This window comes from Triticum dicoccoides, chromosome 5A (assembly GCF_002162155.2).
Source record: "Triticum dicoccoides isolate Atlit2015 ecotype Zavitan chromosome 5A, WEW_v2.0, whole genome shotgun sequence".
Taxonomy (NCBI): domain Eukaryota; kingdom Viridiplantae; phylum Streptophyta; class Magnoliopsida; order Poales; family Poaceae; genus Triticum; species Triticum dicoccoides.
Genome location: NC_041388.1, coordinates 642860701 through 642867861, shown reverse-complemented (window position 1 = coordinate 642867861; position 7161 = coordinate 642860701).

Here is a 7161-nt window from a genome sequence, read left to right as displayed (position 1 = left end):
AATGATGATCATCACACTTCTATTTATTTACAACTCAATGATTACAACTCGATACTAAAACAAAGTATGACTCTATATGAATGCCTCCGGCGGTGTACCGGGATATGCAATGAATCAAGAGTGACAAGTATGAAAGAATTATGAACGGTGGCTTTGCCACAAATACTATGTCAACTACATGATCATGCTAAGCAATATGACAATGATGGATGTGTCATGATGAACTAGATGGTGGAAAGTTGCATGGCAATATATCTCGGAATGGCTATGGAAATGCCATAATAGGTAGGTATGGTGGCTGTTTTGAGGAAGGTATATGGTAGGTGTATGATACCGGCGAAAGTTGCGCGGTATTAGAGAGGCTAGCAAGGGTGGAAGGGTGAGAGTGCGTATGATCCATGGACTCAACATTAGTCATAAAGAACTCATATACTTATTGCAAAAATCTAGAAGTTATCAAAGCAAAGTACTACACGCATGCTCCTAGGGGGATAGATTGGTAGGAAAAGACCATCGCTCGTCCCCGACCGCCACTCATAAGGAAGACAATCAATAAATAAATCATGCTCCGACTTCATCACATAACGGTTCACCATACGTGCATGCTACGGGAATCATAAACTTCAACACAAGTATTCTTTAAATTCACAACTACTCAACTAGCATGACTTTAATATTATCTCCTCCATATCTCAAAACAATTATCATGCTTCAATCTTTTCTTAGTATTCAACACACTCAAAAGAAAGTTTCACAAATCTAGAATACCAAGCATATTATTATTAGGCAAATTACCATGCTATTAAGAGACTCTCAAAATAATTTAAGTGAAGCATGAGACATCAATAGTTTCTTTAAAACAAATCCACCACCGTGCTCTAAAATATCTAAGTGAAGCACATAGAGCAAAATTATCTAGCTCAAAGGATATAAGTGAAGCACATAGAGCAAAATTATCTAGCTCAAAGGATATAAGTGAAGCACATAGAGTATTCTATCAAATTTTAATTCATGTATAGCTCTCTCAAAAGATGTGTACATCAAGGATGATTGTGGTATACTAGCAAACAAAGACACAAATAATACAAGACGCTCCAAGCAAAACACATATCATGTTGGTGAATAAAAATATAGCTCCAAGTAAATTACCGATGGAAGTGGATGAAAAGAGGGGATGCCTTCCGGGGCATCCCCAAGCTTTAACTTTTTGGTGTCCTTGGATTATCTTGGGGGTGCCATGGGAATCCCCAAGCTTAGGCTCTTGCCACTCCTTGTTCCATGATCCATCAAAAGGATTCACCCAAAACTTGAAAACTTCACAACACAAAACTCAAAATAGAAAACTCGGGAGTTCCGTTAGCGAAAGAAAACAAAAGACCACTTCAAGGTACTGTAATGAACTCATTATTTATTTATATTGGTGTTAAACCTACTTTATTCCAACTTCTCTATGGATTATAAACTATTTTACTAGCCATAGATTCGTCAAAATAAGCAAACAACACACGAAAAACAGAATCTGTCAAAAACAGAACAGTCTGTAGTAATCTGTAGATAGAGCAAGATCTGGAACAACCATGAATGAGCATAAGATTATCTCTCGAGTTGAACATATAAAATACATCGAGAGTACGATACAAAGGTACAATGAGAGGGTCCAAGCGGATAGATAGCTGCTCAAAGTCTGAACCAGAGTGAGAAAGAGTGAGAAAGGGGTTCAGAGCGGCGAGAGTAAACATTGCGTCTGATACCAAAATAGAGCAGTAGGAAGGTGGCTCGCGAATTACCTACGAAGCCAAGCATAAGGGATAACTTTGAAGCAGGGATGTACAGGAGAGTCAGGTTTTGATCCTGTGGAATTGTGGGTTATGGGCCCACCATGTGGGTTAAAAGTAGGAAGGGCGGTGACGTCTTGCACGATCATGTAAGCAAGGCATGTCAGAGGATAGCCTGTTAGTTATGTCGGCAACAACCTCGGTACCAAGGGCGAGGGACGAAGAGAACCATTTTCCTGCTCGTTGAACGAGGCGGACCATTAGGAAAAGTTCTCGTCCATCAGTGGATACCGGAATGTCATCAACAATAGTAATAGGTTCTTACTGACAGAGTTGTACACCGAGGTGCTTACAAAAGCAGTGACTTATTACTGCTTAGATCATATAAACCTCAAGAAGGTTAAACAAAACAATGGAAAGGAAATGTGATTATCAGATTAACAGAACAATGGAAAGGAAAATGTGTTTAAACACACATTTCAAGGGTATACCCTTCCAAAGACAAGCAGAGCATGATATCCATGACAGGATAGAAAGTAGAAAACGGAGTAATTTCATGACATTGCCCATGCTACGGTGTTAGGATAAATGATATAGAAAGTTAGCATTGTGCTTCAAATGTTCTTATCGATGATAAGAGTACCATAGACATGCTTCGAGATAGCATTGACATGGTCTTTAAGCAAAGGTCAGACTCTGGATACACGAAGGGATTCATCAGGAACAACTTATAGTATAAGTCTTGCAATTTCCTCACAAAAGAATGGGTAACATTGCTAGAGAGGATACTATAACAATAGGTCCTCCGATCAAGTGTGCTAGGCATGATATCATCTTACCGGGTCATATGAGGATCAAAGTTATAACTCTTGAAATATGTTCCAACCATCATATCTGACCGAGATTCAGATCTGATTGGTGTCAAGATAACTCAGACACAGGATGACTGAGAAGAAAGGTGCAACACAAATTTTCAAGGTGACATTGTAAGATTCTCGGGAATTGAACTATGGAAGCGAGTTCCGAAACAAGAGTTCATTAGTAAACCAACGAGAGGATGAGGAGGTGGCTGATGGAATCAGCGACAATTCATTGAGATTAACAAAAGATGGATTTCTACACCTATGTGAACAAGGAGATACCATTTGTCAGATCGAACAGTACAATATAATGATGTATGTTCGAGGAAAACATACACAATTAAACATGGGTTGAAAGGTGCACCCGAAATATGGGTTGAGTTGCACGACCAACATCAGAATGGCGACTTAGCAACCAGTACACCAAATTGGAATTATTGTCCATTAACTTTGAAGCAATAGGGTTGCTAGAGATATCAAATTCTCACAACAGAGTTCACTCAACACGGGGGCCAAGAAAGAATGGTGATGGCAAGAAGCATCACAATACCAAGAATTCCATTAAGAGGTGGAGCAGTCCTCACAACATCCTTGATATTAAAAGATGGTAATACTCCAAGGTAAAGAAGAACAAATGCTGGTTAGCAGGGATCTCAAGGTATAACACAAAACACGAACAAGTTTGTGTTGAACGGAAGGCAATAAAGTGGTCAAAGATAACACAATTCATCGAGGGCAAGGATGGTATTTCTCGTAATGAACTCAATTGACATCCTGGAAGAGCTCAGAATGCCGATGATGATCACGACACAATTGTTGAGAGATTTCATGAAGATGTAATTGGTCGGCGATGACATCAAGCCAAAGGAATGATGAAGTGAAAGGTTATTGAACCCAAGGTATGACACAAACACGAAACCAAGCTCGTTGTTTAAGGCAAAATGGTATGATGAGGAAGATCGACGTAAGCTTAGCTCATCGTCGAAAGTTGTGCTCCGAGAATAAGGACCAGGTAGCATAGTTAAAATCATCACAATAATGATATAGCCAAATAGGGTAGGAAGGACGTGATCGGGTACAAACTCATAAGCAAAGAAGATTTATAATAGTTGTCGAACCGTAGTGTGGACTCGGTTCAGTTATCGGTCTTTGAGTGTTTAATAACTCAGAGCCCATGAAAAATTGGAATCAGTGAAAATGTAGTACTTGATGAAGAACTCATAAGAGGTTATGTAGTACTTGATATTATCGAGGTACCATGGTGTAATACTCGACGGAAGATTAAAGTACAGGTTGGACTGTTGTATTGATCCACAGAAGACAAGTGCTTAAACTTGCCCGTGAAATGGGGTCAAAGAAGAACATATGGTCGAAACCACGATTGCAAAAGGCCGGATCCCAGATATAAGAACTTATACCAAGGGAAAAATTTAATTTAAGAGAAGCTTTAATGATAAGATCTACATCGTGTCCATGGGCATGAACACAAAGTTCAAGGTCAACTCCCACTTCTTCAATGCATAACCTTTCATTCACAGCTCTAGATAAAAATGATTTCAATGTCAAAACCTACCTGATGAATTACCAGAGGAGTATGACCCATGAAAACTTTCGGGTTCACAAAGATTAAGAAAAGCATAGGTTCAACCCGTCAGGGTATCGTGGAATCATATACCACAAGCTTCATTCGTAAATACGACCATCTCGAAAACAGAGCATGGTGGAGAAAAACAGAGGATACAATTCACCAAAAGCATTATGTATCCAAGGAAAGGTTCACAAGGTTATTGAATAAGGAGGACACTATCAAATAATAATTCAATAAAGGATCTGACGGTCCATAGCGGAGTTGATGTGAGCATCGGCACACAATCAGTTGAAGAAAGGATGCAAGGGCATCAGATTATAGAACACCTGAATGATTCGATGCTTAGTTATCAAAGAAATTATGATTCCCAAATAGAAGGATCAGAAGCAGACGCTCTGATCAAGGGTGGATAAGTTCAATAGACCTAAGGGTACAATTGACGACAACAGATTGGTCGAGAACAAGCTCATGTTCAAAAATGACGTCTGAGCCAGAAAGATAATTTAAAAGGATCAACTGATAATAGCGTGCATTCGCACTCATGTTGAATCAATAGGATCAAAATTTACGGTGTCTAAGGATACTAACGAATATTGCCAGACATATGGAAAGCATCCATAATGCAAGCAGACAAGTATTACAGAGCAATAAGCTACTAAGGACACTTGGAGGATCAAATAGTATTTCGAAGACCATTGTGAAACACATGAACAACTGGGGGGTGAGCGGATACTCGATAAGTGCGAGAATTATCCATAGGGGTATTCAGGTGACAAAGAACAGCAAGGCAGTAAGCTCAAAGGATTATCGAAACAACGTCAAGTATTTCGGGGTATCTTGTAATAACAAGACCAACTGGGGATGAATGTAAGAATAATAACTGCAAGTAGTTATCCATAAGGGTGGACGGTGGAAGGGGAATTGCAAACGCGATGAACACAAGTTCTCGGGTTAACAGCGGAGAGTATCTTCAGGGTCTTCACGTACAGCAGAAGGTCATCAGTAATAAGGGGCTCTCCGGGTGAAAGTGATAACGAGATCCTAATGTTATATTTAGCAAAATTCATTTAACCCGAATAGAAGAGAGTTTAGAGTCCCAGAGTAAGGATCAAGGAGTAAAAGATCATAATACCACCCAGATGGCGACGTGGGCCCGTAAGGCACACAACCATGTTAGTAAAAGTTTTTGAAATGTCTAGACTTGACTTCGGCCAAGGAGTGTGGAAGGGGATTCCTACAGGCAGTCGGCTCTGATACCAACTTGTGACGCCCCCGATTTGACCGTACACTAATCATACACGCAAACGTGTATGATCAAGATCAGGGACTCACGGGAAGATATCACAACACAACTCTACAAATAAAATAAGTCATACAAGCATCATATTACAAGCCAGGGGGCCTCGAGGGCTCGAATACAAGAGCTCGATCATAGACGAGTCAGCGGAAGCAACAATATATGAGTACAGACATAAGTTAAACAAGTTTGCCTTAAGAAGGCTAGCACAGACTGGGATACAGATCGAAAGAGGCGCACGCCACCTGCCTGGGATCCTCCTAAACTACCCCTGGTCGTCGTCAGCGGGCTGCACGTAGTAGTAGGCATCTCCCGAGTAGTAGTAGTAGTCGTCGAAGGTGGCGTCTGGCTCCTGGACTCCAACGTCTGGTCGCAGCAATCGGGTAGAAGGGAAAGGGGAAAAGAGGGAGAAAGCAACCGTGACTACTCATCTAAAGTACTCGCAAGCAAGGAGCTACACTACATATGTATGCATTGGTATGAACTGAAATAAGGCTATCATATGTGGACTGAACTGCAGAATACCGGAATAAGAGGGGGATAGCTAGTCCTGTCGAAGACTATGCTTCTGGCAGCCTCCGTCTTGCAGCATGTAGAAGAGAGTAGACTGAAGTCCTCCAAGTAGCATCGCATAGCATAATCCTAACCGATGATCCTCCCCTTGTCGCCCTGTGAGAGAGCGATCACCGGCTGTATCTGGCACTTGGAAGGATGTGTTTTATTAAGTATCCGGTTCTAGTTGTCATAAGGTCAAGGTACAACTCCAAGTCGTCCTGTTACCGAAGATCACGACTATTCGAATAGATTAACTTCCCTGCAGGGGTGCACCACATCACCCAACATGCTCGATCCCATTTGGCCGAACACACTTTCCTGGGTCATGCCCGGCCTCGGAAGATCAACATGTCGCAGCCCTACCTAGGCACAACAGAGAGGTCAGCACGCCGGTCTAAATCCTATGGTGCAGGGGTCTGGGCCCATCGCCCTTTGCACACCTGCATGTTGCGAACACGGCCGAAAGCAGACCTAGCCTAGCAGGCGTTCCAATCCAATCCGGCGCGCGCCGCTCAGTCGCTGACGTCACGAAGGCTTCGGCTGATACCACGACGTCGAGTGCCCATAACTGTCCCCGCGTAGATGGTTAGTGCGTATAGGCCAGTAGCCAGACTTAGATCAAATACCAAGATCTCATTAAATGTGTTATTTTGAAATAACCGCGAACGCCGACCAGGGCCAGGCCCACCTCTCTCCTAGGTGGTCTCAACCTGCCCTGTCGCTTCGCCACAAAGATCCACTCAGAGGGCCATCGGGACAAATACCCTTTCGGACCCAATCCGTGGATCACTCGCGGGTACTCCTACGAGCTGACCCGTCTTTAGTTACCTCAAGTATCATATATAAAGTATATAGTATATACCCGTGATCACCTCCCGAGTGATCATGGCCCGATAGTATAGCATGGCAGACGGACAAGAATGAAGGACCACCGATGATAAACAAGCATCCTATACTAAGCATTAGGATTGCAGGTAAAGGTAGCAACAGTTGTAGCAACAATGACAGGCTATGCATCAGGATAGGATTAACGAAAAGCAGTAACATGCTACACTACTCTAATGCAAGCAGTATAGAGGAGAGTAG